We start from the raw sequence: 16631 nt of genomic DNA, 5'->3' as shown, positions 1-16631 counted from the left end.
GGCTGCTACACACATGCTATTAAGTGCAGCTGGCCCTGAGCCTGTCTGGCTAAGATACCTGGCTGCGGCTGCTACAGGCACACTGTTGTGTGAGTTTGATCCCCTGCATACCTGCCCAACTTTACACCCCTGGGCCTGCCGGAGGGCAGGGCTGGCCTCCACTGTGGCTGGCTACAAGGTCCAGTTGTGACTGTTGAAGGCACACTAGTGTGCAAGCCTGGGCCCCCCAGTGTGGGGGCACTTGGAGGGACCACTGATGCTGGCCAAGACCTCCCACAAGGTGTGGTGGGGCAAGGGGAGCTGCTTGAGAGCTGCTAGGGAGGGTGGTGTGCCACTTGGGAGGAGTGCTGAGCTGGGTTGGACAGGTCGGGTAAGGTGAGTCCATAGGGGAACGCTGGTGCTAGCACAAGAGGTGGACAGTGTCAGAAATGGCACCCACCAGTGCTGAGCCAGCTGGGTGGAAGGGAAGTGACAAGAAAATGGTGCCCACCAATCCTTCTGTCTCTGAAGAATGTTCTAACAGATCCCTGCCTCTCCAGCACATGCCTTAAAATTAGTCAATGGCTCTCCTTCACATGATACCCAGGGGCTTTTCAAACTGTCGCCATTGCACTGGAACTCAGAGTGAGTGAGATTGTGTGTGGGCTCTTTAAGAACAAAGTCTCAGTTTCCTGCTGCCCTCTGACTCTGCAGACCTAAGCCCTGCTGGTTTGCAAAGCCATTCGGGGTGCTTGTCTCCCCAGTGCAGTTTCTCTGAGCTGAGGAGCCCAATGTGGGATTTGGACCCCTTGTTCCTCAAGGCCTCCATGGTTACGATATCCCTCCACTTGTGGGTCACTGCTGTAGGTTACAGGCTGTGGGTCCTGACTGGACTGCGTCTCCACCTCTTCTGCCCATCTCAGTGTGGTTTTTGCTTTATATCCTCACTTGTGTAAGGTCTGTTCTGTTAGCCTTCAGTTAGTTCATCCTCAGGGATTGCTGTCCTATACGTATTTGTCAGTTTTGGTGTGTCTGTGGGAGGAGGTAAGCTCAGGACCTTCCTACTCCACTGTCTTGATCCCCTCCTTCAACAAATATTTGTGGAGTATTATGTTCCTTGTCCCCTACCAAGCAAACAAACAGACAAACAAAAGCTGATGTACAGCCCTTATCCTTAAAGATTTTGCATGCTAACTAGGAAGTAAGACATGGACACGTAGTTTTTTGAAAGTATGAGGTAGTGAAGGTGAAAATGCCTGAGAATTGAAAGGAAAATAAATTACCATAGGCAAGGCCAACTTCTGGAAGCCAGTACGAATGGAACTAAATCTTGGAAGAAGGCAGTAATTTCAGCCTGGAGGAGTCATAGAAGTAAGGGATGCTGGTGGATATGCAAACAGACTATTCCTGAGTTTAGAAAAACCTGTGTGTCTCCAGCTGCCCATAAGAAATTAAATGATTTAAAAATTTGAAAGAATGAGCCTGTTGAGAGGCAAAAGAGGATTCATGAAAAGAGACAAAGGAAAATACGATACAAAGGAAGAGAACTAAATTCCTAGGTCTCTAGGATCCCAGACATTTCAAGAAGAAAGACCAATGTGTAGAACTAACGAGAGGTTAAAGAAAACAAAGAGAAGGAGTAAAGAAGACCACTGGATTTGACAATAAGGATACCTTTGAAGGTATAATTTCAGAATATATATAACAGAAAAGTTAGAAGTCAGTTAAATGCTTCAGTGTCTAAATGATTGATAAGGAGACCACAAGTAGATACGGTGACCTGATTTTCTTAACTAGAAGTCAGGTCATGTGATCTGACAACAAGATAAACACATTTACAGTCAATTCTATCAACGAAATTTCAGGATCTGTTTTATTTCCATAATAAACCAGGTACTTTACAATTTTGAAAATCGGAATAAGAAAATCACTTTGCATATTCAGAGGACAACATCCCATTGAGGTAATGTTGAGGTACTGGATCCTAAAAGAAGTTAGAAGGATCAGGGAACAGAAGCCATAAGAAAGGTTGAGAACATTGAAGTAAAGCTAAGAAGTAATCACAATCCCAGAGTTATTGCCATCTTCCAAAGGTAAAGCCAGAGAAAGTCCCAAAAGAAGAATGAAATCTACAAATTAATTTTTTAAATTTACAAAATGGCACATAAAACTACGTTCTAAATGTTTAAGTATTAAGCAAATGTTTGCTATTAATTCCTCCATGGCGGTCTTTCCATCTTGTGAGTCTGACTTCCCCAATGAGATTTCAAAGTATGGCACTACATTTTGTACATTTTCATATAGCCAGTACTCTACTCAGTTCAAAGCCTTGCTTTCCTCAGCAATCATTCTTAATGGGATGGTAGAAAATATGGTGAAAAGATAATCTCATACTACCCTGTATTCAGATCTGACCTCAAATACCTTTCACCAAAAAACAAACCATCTTTTTGTGTTTGTTTTCTTTATTGTTACCTTATAATAAATTAGGTTTTCTCTATCCATCTGTCTTCACCCTTCTTTGTATTCCCAGACAAATGGCCTAATACCACTCCAACCATCACTTTCTCTTTTTCTGCTCCCTACTGAAGGTATTGATCTGGCATCAAAGAAAATATTATAATCCCTGTGAAAATGACATAACTCCAGACCAACCAAATTCACTAAACCACAAACATTTTTACCTATTTTTTTCAGGAATTTATCAGAAGATATCTATATTGAACAAAATCACCTGCCATCTTTCCTTCTGGTAAAAACTGTTCTAAGCAGGAAGATTATTCTGAAGGAAATTAAATTAAATATCAACTCGATTGTGTTATTTTTAAAAAACATTCATTTAGCTCAAAACTTACAGGCAACTAATTTTGTTTGTTTTTTCTAGTTCCACAGTACTTACTAGATTTCCTGGCCAGTTTTCTTATTGTTCTCTTATTTTGGCTTAGCTAGTTTACTGTATACTTACGCACAAATTGCATCAATGTATAACCTGAATTTTTAAAATTATTCTTTAGAAAACAATTGCAGGAAATAATAATCTCAAACACAATGCCTATATTATGAGGTCAGTGAAGCTGGAAAATCTCCCTGCTCAAACTGGTGACCCATCAGCTTGCAACAAAATCCTGCTACTTTGCTAGCAATTTGGAGGATGTGCTCACACATATGATCACTCTAAACACTTTTCATTATTGCACACTAAGAAGAAATTCAATTTAATACATGATGAGCCCATCCAAATGACTCAACACTTTGCCAACTGAAATTGCCTTTTTAATAATGTTATTCACGCTTTATTCAGACAGTAGTGTCATCACAGAGCTGGTGTATAATAGGTGAGCCATAGAACCTCATAGGCTCCCAAACACAGTCTCTTTCAAGAAGCATTATTTTTCAAAAATGTTAAAGCTCGTCTCTTCTGAGGGGCCAGATGTTTTAGGTAGTCCCAATGACAAATATATTTGCTTTTTTCAAATATCAGGTAATTCAGTTATACACACAATATTACATCAAGAATTTCAAGTCATGAGTACTCGTTCATTCAACTCAATAAACGTTTGCTGATCACCCAAGACAGATCAGCACCTGCTCTGTCATAAATATAGAGATAGAAAACATAGTCCCTGCCCTCAAAGAGGAATTTTGGAGGAGCCCCAAGGGGTCCATTGAAGTTGGCTGGTGAGAAGAACAAGCAAGAGGATTCAGACAGCCAAGACAACAGGCAGATGTAGAACTGAAACCCTGGGATGCCTTTGGCGGGGGGCAGGCTCAGGAAAACAGATCCAAACTCAGAGGGTTCCATGTATCATGGAAACGATTTGAGGTCTTATCCTAGAAGTTACTGGTATTTAATGAAGGATTCTAAGTAAGTAATTGATTTACTTTATCAGTCACATCCACAGTCACACATAAAAATGGACCCATCCCAAAAAATTAGATATAAATTTTGATTCACTAAGCATTGATTAAGCACCCACTACCCTCTATCAATTGTGTGGGGTTTTTTTTTCTAACATAAAAAACATCTAAGTTCATATACAAGGCACTGTGTTCTGGGTACTGTGAGAGATGCAACACAGCAAACACTAACTCTGCCATTAAGAAATCTGATTTCCAGCTAAAGTCTGAGATAAGCTTAACTGTTCTGAACATATGCTTATTTAAGTAAAATCCACCTCATGGCAGAAAATCTGCACAAAAAAATGGCACAGACCAGTGAACGGAGCACATTCTCACATTAGTAATATATTTGCAATATTCTTACTTACATCACTTTGCAAATTTTAAGCAGTAAATACAAGTGAACTGTTGCCCAATAAGCAGAAGGTGACATTCGTACACATCACAAGTTACTCTACCACAAGGTAGCCTATCTGAAAACAAAAATATTAGTCATCTGTGTTTTCTTCCCTTGTGAATTTGTATAAATAACAGAAAAGTTGTTTGTTTAGTAGTAACCCAAGGGCACTCTCAACAGAGGGTTCTGTCTGTATTTATTATCCCTTGGGCATTACCACTCCTGCATCTGGCCTACTGTGACACTAAAAGACAGTCAACAAATTGTTACATTCCTGTGTTTCTGCTTACCTAGTGAGGAATTGTTTCTGAAACAAGAAGTGGATTTCTTTTTAATTTTTTTTAACGTTTCTTTATTCTGGGAGAGAGAGAGAGAGAAATTGCGTGCATGAGCAGGGGAGAGACAGAGAGAGAGAGGGAGAGAGAGAGAATCCCAAGCAGGCTCCATGCTGTCAGTACAGAGCCTGATGTGGGGCTTGATCTCACGAACCATGAGATCATGACCTAAGCCGAAATCAAGAGTCGGACACTCAACCAACTGAGCCACCCAGGCTCCAAAAGAAGTGGAAATTTTATTTCAAATCCCTTATAACTTCCTTAATTGTTCAGATGACAATGCAGGGCATGTCCCCTCTGATATTGGAACTCTTAAACCACCCGTTCTGATATTATTTTCATGCCCAGAATTAAAATGCCTGCCAAAGCAAAAGAAGCTCATTAACCAAGACGTTCTTCTTGGCATGTTCCTGAGAGCTCACATTCTGTTCTTTTTTTTTTTTTTTAATTTTTTTTTAATGTTTATTTATTTTTGACAGAGACAGAGCATGAGCGGGGAGGGGCAGAGAGAGAGGGAGACACAGAATCGGAAGCAGGCTCCAGGCTCTGAGCTGTCAGCACAGAGCCTGACACGGGGCTTGAACTCATGGACCACGAGATCATGACCTGAGCCGAAGTTGGACGCTCCACCGACTGAGCCACCCAGGCGCCCCACTCACATTCTGTTCTGCTGGTTTCTGGGCCAGGTCTCGCCACTCCCCCACCACACTACATTCTATACATGGCTCAAAGCAGCTCTTCTCAATCTCCTTGTCCACCCGCCCACATCTCCTCACCCAGCATTGCCTTTCCTCGCATCTACTTAAGTATCTGAGGGCAAGTTCGAGTGAAACATAGTACAATACTTAGGTTTGTACTAACACCTCCAGTTTACAACCAGGGAACCTAGTCATTCTAAATGATCTGCACACACACTGTCTACCTACTTTACAGAAGAGATTTGTCTTCAACGTGGACCCTGTCCCCTTTTATTCTCTTGACGGTCACGTCTCTGATTTGGACCCTCCATAATTTTATATTTGGCCTATCTTTTCCCCACCTTTAGTTTCCTAGACACTGTCTTCCTCCTTTTTCCATTCTTCCTTTCCCACCCTTTTCCTCTATCTTATACCGTACCTCTTCTAACTCTTTAACACTGTGTTCAGATTGTCAGTCCAGTCTGCCTGGTCTAGTAAACCCTGCATATGTAGCCTCCTTGACCTCCTAACCCTCCTTCACCATTAAATATCTTCACAGAATAATCTTGTACCTTATCGAGACTATTTTAACAGTTTTTTACACATTAATAGCACATAATCTCAATGTGTTCCTTAAAATACATCAGTGAAGTAGGTAATATTTCTTGTTTCACAATGTTAGCAACAACAGCAACATTAATAAGAGCTAACACCATCTGACCATTTTAAGTCTTGGGCAATGACCTACACACTTCATATATCTCATCTGATGTGATCCTTATTGCAAGGCTATAAGTCATAGTATCATCATCCCCATTTTAAAGAGCAGGAAACTAAGGCCAGTAATTACCTTGTCTAAGTTCACTTAAGTATTAAGTGGCAGAGCCTGTTCTTGAACACAGTGCTAATGCCATAGCTAATGTTCCAACTTATCCCAAGGCCATTTGTTCCTTGAGCTGTGATTTCTTCTTTTGTTTAAGAGCAGGAGCAAAGATGGGGCAGCTGGCTTGCTCAGTCAGTAGAGCATCTAACTCTTGATCCCAGGGTCATGAGTTCAAGCCCTATGTTGGGCAGGGAGCCTACTTTAAATAAATAAATAAATAAATAAAATAATTTTTAAAAGGAAGGGAAGAGAGAAAGAGGTAGGAGGAGTATATAAAGGAACCTTTCTTCAAAGATCTGTTGTATAGATCAACCAGGAAAGGCACAGAGTACACACGTGATATCAATTTCTTTCCCTGCCTTTAAGCATTCATTGAAGACCTACTCTGTGCGAAGTACTGAACAAGGTGCTTGTATAGATGGGCGTAGAGAAGCGATGAAAGAGTCATGGTTCCTACCATCGTGGAACTTATGGTGTAAGGAAGGAAGCAGCATTTCCCAAGTACACGATACAAATCATCTGTATTACTTCTCATGTGCCACCTGCTACATGACTCCTTTCTTAAAAGTGTACTCCCCTTCTTCATAAACATTCTCCTTATACTCCTCCTAGGATGTTTGGTGTGCTTTCTTCTGTAATATAGCTAATATCATGCAACTTTCATTTCATGTTACCATGGTGATGTCCTTGACGACTGGAACTATGTCCTCCCTATGTTCTGCAGTCTTGCCAGCTATCAACACACAGGAGGTACTCGATAATTATGTCCTAAATTTAACAATAGAAAGACACTGTGAAATTATGTCTCTGTGTCTTTGAAATTTCAAATCAAGGAATTACTACTTTGGTGATTAGATCAGATTTTCCTTCTTATGAATGCTGCCTTATAAATGAGTTATTCACCTCTCTGCAACAAACTCTTCCTGGAGATGATTAGCCAAGATGTGATTACCTAAGATATCTGCTTAACTCAGTGGTCCCTTATCTCTTTTTAGTGAAGACAGCCCGATAAACAATGAAGAAATAGTTTTAAGTTAATTTTTACATACCTGAATTTCTTAGAAATGTTATCTCAAAAAACCTGAAGAAGTACATCCTCTTCATTACAAGGTCGTAATTTTTTCTAATAATTATGGAGTGGGAGAGAGTAGGGAAATAAATGCTGACAGTGGGAGAGAAATGCTGGAAGAGTCTTATCTATTCCATAGTCCACCCCAAAGCAGCCACTCCTAAAGGTGAAGTCTGGGTTTCATCAGCCCCTGTGGAGACACGTAGTTGTGCTTGTACGCATGCGCGCACGCTCTCTTTCCATCAGAGATTCACCACTGTGTTCTTCAAACCTTACCTCTCACCCCTGAAGAGTGTACAAAGAATGAAGAAAACCGGTCTGTTACAACACTACAAGGTTGTGGGCAAAAAAAGTCATGACCTGCTGACTTGGAAGTTAGTCACTCACTACCCGAGTGCGGTTTTACCTCAAATGAGATTAGAAACAAGAACCCAGAATTTGGAGACAGCCTCAATGTTTCAGAATCCGATTAAACAAATAAAACATTTAGAAAGCAGCAAGATGTGATCACCACGCAACAGGGTTTTGTTAAAAGACGAAACCCAGGGACAGGATATTATGCCAATAGACACAGCCTTGTAGGAATTCCTTTTTTTTTTTTTTTTTTAAATGTTTATTTTCGAAAGAGAGAGAGACAAAGCTTGAGCTGAAGGGCAGAGGGAGAGGGAGACACAGAATCCCAAGCAGGCTCCAGGCTCTGAGATCTCAGCACAGAGCCTGATACGGGGTTCAAACTCACCTAGCGTGAGATCATGAACTGAGCTGAAGCCAGATGCTTCACTGACTGAGCCACCCAGGCACCCCAGGAATTCCCATTTCTAATGGAAGCCCACATTCAGATCTCTCTTCCCCAAATGACTGTTAGTTTTTGATGGGTCTATTAGAATATTATTTAAATAAAAATAAAAGGGAAAGGAACTTCATGGCAGACACTTTGTAGAGACCGGAATTGAAAGCACATGGGGATGATTTCCTTTGTGGGGGGAAGACCCTGAGAAAGAGGAACTCTCTAAACAAATTTATTGACAGAAATGTCAGACGGTAAGAGGCCTGAGAGGGAAGCTCTCGTATTCATTCATGCATTCATCCATTCATTCATCCATCCATTCATTCATGTTGAAAGGAGAATGTTTTAACCAGGACACAGGATGAATAAATTGAAAGTAAATAATCCAATATAAATTTTTAAATTGGCCTATTCTTAAATTCATATGTAATCATATCCACATTTTTATGCGCCTCTTCTGATTATATAAAAAATACATATTGTACAAAATTCAAACAATACGACAATGTGTAAAGTGAAAGGTGAAAGTCCCTAAGACTCCCACATTTCAGAACAACCACTATAACAGTCTGGTTTGTAGTAACTGGAATTTTTGTTCATGTTCCTACATGTAAACGGCTTATAATTATGCTACACATATTGCTCGGCAATTGTGCTTTTTCATTCCATCAATAGGCAGAGTCCCATGCCAATGTATTTATTTCCCTATCAAGTCATTGCTTCAAATGGTATATTCCATTTCTTTCCTGACCATAACCAAGTTTATGTTAATGGTTTTCTGGATTATTTCCAGGTTGTTTTATTTTTTGGTACCATAAATACCGCCTCAGTGAACATCTTTGTACATAATGCTTTTGCATACTTGTGTGAAACTTTTCATAGAGGTGGAATTTCTAGATCAAAAGCCACCTAAAAATGTTGTACCAATTACTCATTTTCAACAGTTTATACAGCCACCAAAACTGAGTGTTAAAATTTTTTAAATTTAGTCCACATGGTAGGAGAAATATTGATCCCTATCGTTTGAATTTATATCAAGGAGGCCGAGAATCTTTGTAGATTGACTACTTTTATTTCTTTGTCTAAAAATTGCCAACTCACAAAGCCATAACCTTGGTTTATTTTTCTATTTTTGTTATTAATCATTTTCTCATTGATTTCTAAGAACTCTACCCCCCCGCCCCCCCAGGAATATTAGTAATTTTTCTGGTATCTATTTGCTCTTAGATCCATTTCTCCTTTTCCCGTTGGTATGTATGGGGTGGTAGAGAGATATGAGGCACTGACCCATGCACACTGCTCTCCCATTTGGCTTTTAGCTGAGTTTGGACAATGAGAGGCCCTGGTGGAAGATTGGAAGGTGTGAAAGGCAGAATAATGGCCCCTCCAAGACACCTCGGTTGTAATCCCTAGAAGAGCATGTTATGTTACATGGCAAGAGGGAATTGGGTTGCAGATGGCATTATGTTTGCAAATCAGCTGACCTTAAAATAAAGACAGCATCCTGGGTTATCCAGGTGGGGCCTATATGATCACAAGGATCCTTAAAAATGGAAGAGGGTGCTGGAAGTTCAAGAACCAGAAAGATGGCAGTAGGAGGGCTTAACCAGTCATTGCTGTCTTTGAAGAGGAAGGAAGAGGCCCTGACCCAAGGCAGGTAACGTCCAGAAGCTAGAAAAACCAAGGAAACAGATAATCCTCTAGAGCCTCCAGAAAGAAGTGCAGCCTGCTGACATCTTTTTAGCCTCCTGAGGCCTGTTTCAGACATCTGAGTGCCAGACTGTAAAATAATAAATATTTCTTGTTTTAAACCACATAATCTGGGTTGATTTGTTATAGCAGCAGAGACTAACACAGGGGTCCAGAAGAAGGGATAATCCACCCCTAGCTCCTTGGTCAAATAGTATATCTAGCATTCAGTATGTCCCTCTGGCTTCTGTCTCCACCAGAGAGGCCTGCATGGTTTTGGTTTCAGCTACTTGACCTTAGGTTCTGGGCTCTGGGAGACCACATCTTCCATTTTCCTCTTGGTAACCTCTGAGGTGCATCCTCTTTTTGGCTTTTCGCCTCCTTCATCAGCAATGAAAACAATTCCTGTATTAGATTCTCTATGTTTCAGATATTTAGAGATCTCTTTTGCTGATTGGATCCTGATTTGACAGAGTCTGTACAAGGGTGTAAACAGATGTTTTTCCAGCTTGATGTGTTTGTTTACTTTTGACAGTGTTGTCATGCCATTCAGAAGGTTTAAACTTGTATGTAGTTAAACTTATCGACTTCTTTCTAATGACCTTTTGAGTTTTATGTTACAGTTGAAAGGTCTTTTCTCCTGCAAACTTTTAAAAATAATCTATCATTTAACCCAGTTTTAAAATGTTTATTGATAAATAATATATAATCACAGAACTATTTATGTTATAAATGTACAGCTTGCTGAATTCTCACAAACCGTAAAAGCTCTAGTCGTATAATATCACTTTTTCACTTAAGCTGAAACATTTGGATTTGGTTTAAGGTGGATAGAGTGATATTGGAATTAAGATTTGTTTTCACTTCAATGACTAGCTATTCATAATGTTTGAGAACAGTAATCCGGATTTCTCCTACAGATTTGAAATGCAGCCTTTATCATATACTTAATCCTGTATCTACTCGATCAATTTCTGTACTCTGATCTATCTATACCTGTGCTTAATGTTTTAATATAAAATTATGAGAAACACTCCCTCTCACCCTGATTACTCACCCTCAGAATATAATCTGTTTTAAACATTTAAAATTTCAGAAGGGCCTTGCCCCTGCAAGAAAAAGTGAGTCAATATAAAAAACAAGTCCTAGGTTAGTGAACATAGTTGTTAGTAAATCGTTATGTATAACTCTGTGCAGATGTTTGTCTTTCTACTGCTGGTTTAGCCAGGACCTGGTACATGTAAATATTCAGTAAACATGTAGTTCCCAAGCCTGACTGAGCATTAAACATATGCCAGACACATATTTTGACTACATTGCAACGATTAAAAATCAATCTTCATCAGAACTCATGATCAAGGCTGCATATAGCCATATAAATTGAAATAATAGCATAAACAAACAAATCTGAACTTTTCCTTTTTGTTAAAAATTATTATTCTGTGGGGCACCTGGTTGGCTCAGTCGGTTGAGCGATCGACTCTTGGTTTCCACGTAGGTCATGATCCTGGGGTTGTGGGATCAAGCTCCGCTTTGGGCTAGGCAGTAAGCACAGAGCCTGATTAAGATTCTCTCTCTCTCCCTCTGCCCCTCTCCCCAGCTCACATTTGCTGTCTCTCTCTCTCTCTTTCTCTAAAATAAATTAAAAAAAAATTATTTTAATAAAAATTATGATTCCAGTTGAACGAGAAATGCATCTGTCTTGGAAACAGATTGATGATGGGCAAAATACATAATTATTCTGTGGTGAATTTGTATGAGTAATTTGAAAATGATATATCCATAAAAGCCAATTCTTTGGTAATTGACTAAAGCAGCGTCTCCATAGATTCACAAATTATCAAAGATAATTATATCTTTTGATTATCAAAGACTTCTTTCTAAATCTTTTTCTGTTGTTTGGTTAAAGAGAAAATTGGTTGCTTCTCTCTTTTTTTTTTCTTGAAACTCTTTACTATGTAAATGAAGATAATATGGATTATGTTGTGTGTGATTTTGAAGTTTTTCTTCTCCATGAAATATTGAAATGGTACAATTGATATCCTGCCTTTCATTTCTCATTACACCACGAACAGAATTCCCAAACAAGAAATTTTTTTCTTGACAGATCATTTAATTGGAAAGAAATTACTAGAAATTAAATATACTTCATAAGACTTATTTTATTTAATGCAGTGAATGCCAACATTCCCAATACTTCTACCAAAAAAAAATGCAATTAGAGGAAACATAATTTCTATTTTCTTTTTTCTATTGTTATTTAAAACCTTGCAAACAATTACAACACAACAAGGATTTAATGTTCTTTCCAAACTCCTTCTCAATATTTATTTTTTATACTCAATTCATTGCATTTTTCAGCTTCTACAAGCCACCTAGGACTTCTTGACTTGCAGTTCCTTTCTCTGTCCTCAAGGCCAGCAACTTTGCATCTTTCCAATCATTTTTCAATAGTCATATCTTCCTCTGACTGACTCCTTCTGCACCTCTCCTCCACTTTTAAGGATCCTTGCAATTACACTGGGTCCACCTGAATAACCTAGGATACTCTCCCTATTTAAAAATCAGTTGATTAGCCACATTAATTCCATCTTAATTTCCCCCCCGGCTATTTAATGTAGCATATTCACAGGCTCCAAGGATTAGCACATGAATATTTGGGAAAGCCATTATTCTCTCGACTGTAGTATAAACATTTATATACATTTTATAGGCCAAGATTCAATTGCAGAGATTAGCTAGCTTAAGCAGAAAAGAATCTATTTCAATGGCCTCAGAACTGGTGGTCAAATAACTAACTGGATTTCAGCTAAGCTTCCTGGAGTCATTTCGAAAGAACAACAGTGCAAAACTAGGTTACTAGAGAGCTGACAATACTGATATAGTTAGGTGTACATACATGGAATCTGGAGGCTGTGGGTAAGGCTGTTGTCTGTAAAGGCAGCATCACTTCCGCTGCAATCAGAAAGCTGCCTCTGCTAAATTGGAAATCCAGTGCTACCCTGCTGACTTGGGTGGCTTCTGCCATTATTCACACCAACAAAATGGATGCCTCTTGCCCTCTCTCCTCACTTAGCTCCGTTTCAAAATCAAGTGTCATGCAAGTGCACCTGACTAGAGGAACCTAAATCACATCAGGAACTCTGATTATAATGGAGTCTGGGCGATTTATTTTTAGTTTTCCAGCTTCTGCAACACAGGAAGGCATAATAGCAAGAGGTTAAGAATGGATATTGAACAGACTAACCAAGATATCTGCTAGGAGCACTCATGGTATGTTTCTGGAAGGAAATGTAAGACATCAGTACAGTGGATGGAGTGGTTGGAGGCTGGGATGGGAGAGACACTGTTTTTTCACTGTGTGTCCTTTGTAACTATTGAAATTGGTACTTGGGACATGTATTGGTTTTTCAAAACTAAATAATTTTTTTAAAGTTTATTTGTTTTGAGAGAGAGAGAGAGAGAGAGAGAGAGAGAGAGGGAGGGGCAGAGAGAGAGAATCCCAAGCAGGCTCTGCACTGCCAGCACAGAGCCGGTTTGGGGGCTGGAACCCACAAACTATGAGATTATGACCTGAGCTGACATCAAGAGTCAGACGCTGAACCACCTGAACCACCCAGGTGCACCCATAACTAAATAATTTTTAAATAGTAAAGGGCAAAACAAAACCAAGTAAACTAAAATAAAAAGATCTCTAATGATTCTGATATAGCAGCTGGTCCACAGACCAGGGTAAACACATTGATTAATATGCTGAAATTACTGTGTTTTCTATTTGATCTAGTTGAGGAAGAACATAGTTAGGTGCAGCAGTAATTGATAATTATTGGATTTTCTTTTATATTACTTTTATTATTTTGACATCACTTGTGGAAAAAAAATCATTTCTACTGTTACATATTTTCTTTACCCTCCATTTTGCTCTCATTTATTACTTTCTCATTTCTTAGTGTGACTAACGAACATATACACAAAAGACTGACTTTCAATTATCAGTCACTTGGGTAAAGCTGACCATTTGGACTGAACTTCATAGCCAGGAACCACAGTCCCACTGTTGGCACCTGCAAGGATTAAAGACTGGATGCCAAAAAAGGAACATTTCTGTAGGATGGTCTTACAAAACTGAAATCTATTAAATCATGAAAATATTTTGAGGAGTCAATTAAACATAATGCTGAGCCTGAGGGACTAGAAAAAGGCTTTATTTAACGAAATAGGGGGGAAAATGGGGAATCCAGAGGAAGTGGTATTTTGGCTGGGGAAGATAATAAGTTGATTTATGCAACATTGGGGTTGGTAGCTGGTCTTTCCAATACCAGAGTCTGAACATTCAGTTGAAATGAGGAACTGAAATTTAAGAGAGGGCAAATCTGCTGGACGTATGCATTTAGTAATCATCAAGCACATGTAAAACCTTTATTATAAAGGTCTTGATGAAATCTGCTTTACCATAGGCTCAAAGCATGATTCCAATGTAGATAGTGATATGAGTCTCACTGTTAGTAATAACAAATGAAATCTATCAGTAGGAATTGAGTAGAAATGGTAACCTGAGGCTTTCTTTCTGGGAAATGTGGCATACAGCCCTAACTGTAATCAAGTTGTTGATTCCTTTGGGCATATGTCACTGAATTGGTCTGTGGACTCCCAGGGGCTAGAGGAGTAAGTGGAAAGCTGTCTAGTCAGCTGTTGACCACAGTGCATCATCCGGGAGAAGGTATGCTGAATCCCCCTCTACACCAGTTGAGAGATTTCTGAGAAAATGGGACTTCATTCTTTTTCCAGCTTTATTGAGAAAGAGTGGTATAGAAAAAGCTGTACCTAATAAATGTATACCATTTAGTTAGTTTGAACATACGTATGCCTTCTTGTTACCGTCACCACAATCCAGGTAATAAGTACATCTATCACCTCCAAAAGTTTCATTATGTTCTTCTCACCTTTTTTTTTTTAAATGGGAACATGAAATTGACCATTTCAATGAAATTTTAAGTGCACAATACTTTATTGCTAACTATAGGCATTGTGTTGTACAGCAGATCTCTGGAATTTACTTACATCACTATTGACTCAATGATAGTCATATAACCCTTTGGAATTGGGTCATTAATTGATCAGGAAAAGCAGTATGTAACTTTGTGTAGAAATGCTTAAAATGAGTCTTCTATGTCACACACACACACACGCACACACACACACGAGCTGCAGAGAAGCTGCCTTCAAAAGTTAATCATTGACTAGAACCAGAAAGACATTTCTCCACTGCTCGCAATATTACAATATGTGACTGTAGAAACCTGCATGTACACTCATGATTCCCTGGAGAATTCGCTGGGTGTGGAGGAAGAAACTGCTTCAAGCAGTGATCTGACCCGTGACCAGAAATCTGACTCCACCAAAGTAGTTGTAGACACTTTCAGATACAATCTCAGCCAGTTAACAGCAAGAACGACAGGAAGCAGGAGAAGGGCCACCTGCCTGGGGCCAAGGCTTCCAGGACCCCAGATGACTCAGATTTTTTCTAAGGTGAGCAGGAGGAATGCTTCCGTGGAAGCGTAGAGGTGGCTGGTGAATTTCCTGTTCTGCTTGGTACTAAAAGTTCTGCTCTATCCATCATTTTTAAGGCCAGGATGCTGGGGAACGTGGCTGTTGGCACCACGTATCAAATAGAATATCCTGTCACTGAGATATTCACCTCTGCAGTGTGATTTCACATTGCTGAGAGGCTGAAAGCATCTGCTCAAAATTACTTCCTGATCTCCAGAGGCAAGGCAAACAAAAGCACAAAGGAAATATTGGGACCTCATCAAAATAAAAAGCTTCTGCACAGCGAAGGAAACAATCTACAAAATTAAAAGGCAACCTATGGAGTGGGAGAAGATAGTTGCCAAATAACATATCTGATAAAGGATTAGTATCCAAAATATATAAAGAGCTTATCAAACTCAACAGCCAAGGGGGGCCTGGGTGGCTCAGTCAGTTGAGCATCTGACTTTGGCTGAGGTCATGATTTCACGGTTCGTGAGTTGGAGCCCCACATTGGGCTTGCCACAGTCAGCATGAAGCCTGCTTTGGATCCTCTATCCCCTCTCTCTCTTCCCCTCCCCCACTGGTGCTCTCTATCTCAAAATTAATAAACATTTTAAAAAAATACATAAATAAAACTCAACACTCAAAAAAGGAATAATCCTGTTAATGGGCAGAAGACATGAATAGACATGTTTTCCAAAGAAGACACCCAGCTGGCCAACACACACATGAAAAGATGCTCAACATCAGGGAAATACAAATCAAAACCACAGTGAGATATCACCTCACACCTGTCAGAATGGCTAAAATCAACAACAAAAGAAACAACAGGTGTTGGCAAAGATATGGAGAAAGGGGAACTCTCTTGCACTGTTGGTGGGAATTTAAAACACCAAACAAACAAACAAAGGGAAAAAAACAGAGAGGCAAACCAAGAAGTAGACTCTTAACCATAAAGAACAAACTGATGACGGGGCGCCTGGGTGGCTCAGTCGGTTGGGCGTCTGACTTCGGCTCAGGTCATGATCTCGCGGTCCGTGAGTTCAAGCCCCGCGTCGGGCTCTGGGCTGACAGCTCAGAGCCTGGAGCCTGTTTCAGATTCTATGTCTCCCTCTTCCTCTGACCCTCCCCTGTTCATGCTCTCTCTCTCTGTCTGTCTCAAAAATAAATAAATGTTAAAAAAAAAAAAAAAAAAAAAAGAACAAACTGATGGTTACCAGACGGGAGAGGGGTGGGGGGGATGGGTTTAATAGGTGACTGGGGGCAGGATGGGTGACTCAATCGGTTAAGCATCTGACTCTTGGATTTTGGCTCAGTTTGTGAGATGGAGCCCCGTGTCAGGCTCTGCACTGACAGTGTGGAGGCTGCTTGGGATTCTCTCTC

The sequence above is a fragment of the Neofelis nebulosa genome, chromosome 6 (genome assembly GCF_028018385.1).
Source record: "Neofelis nebulosa isolate mNeoNeb1 chromosome 6, mNeoNeb1.pri, whole genome shotgun sequence".
Lineage (NCBI taxonomy): Eukaryota > Metazoa > Chordata > Mammalia > Carnivora > Felidae > Neofelis > Neofelis nebulosa.
Note: the sequence above shows the minus strand (reverse complement) of the source record.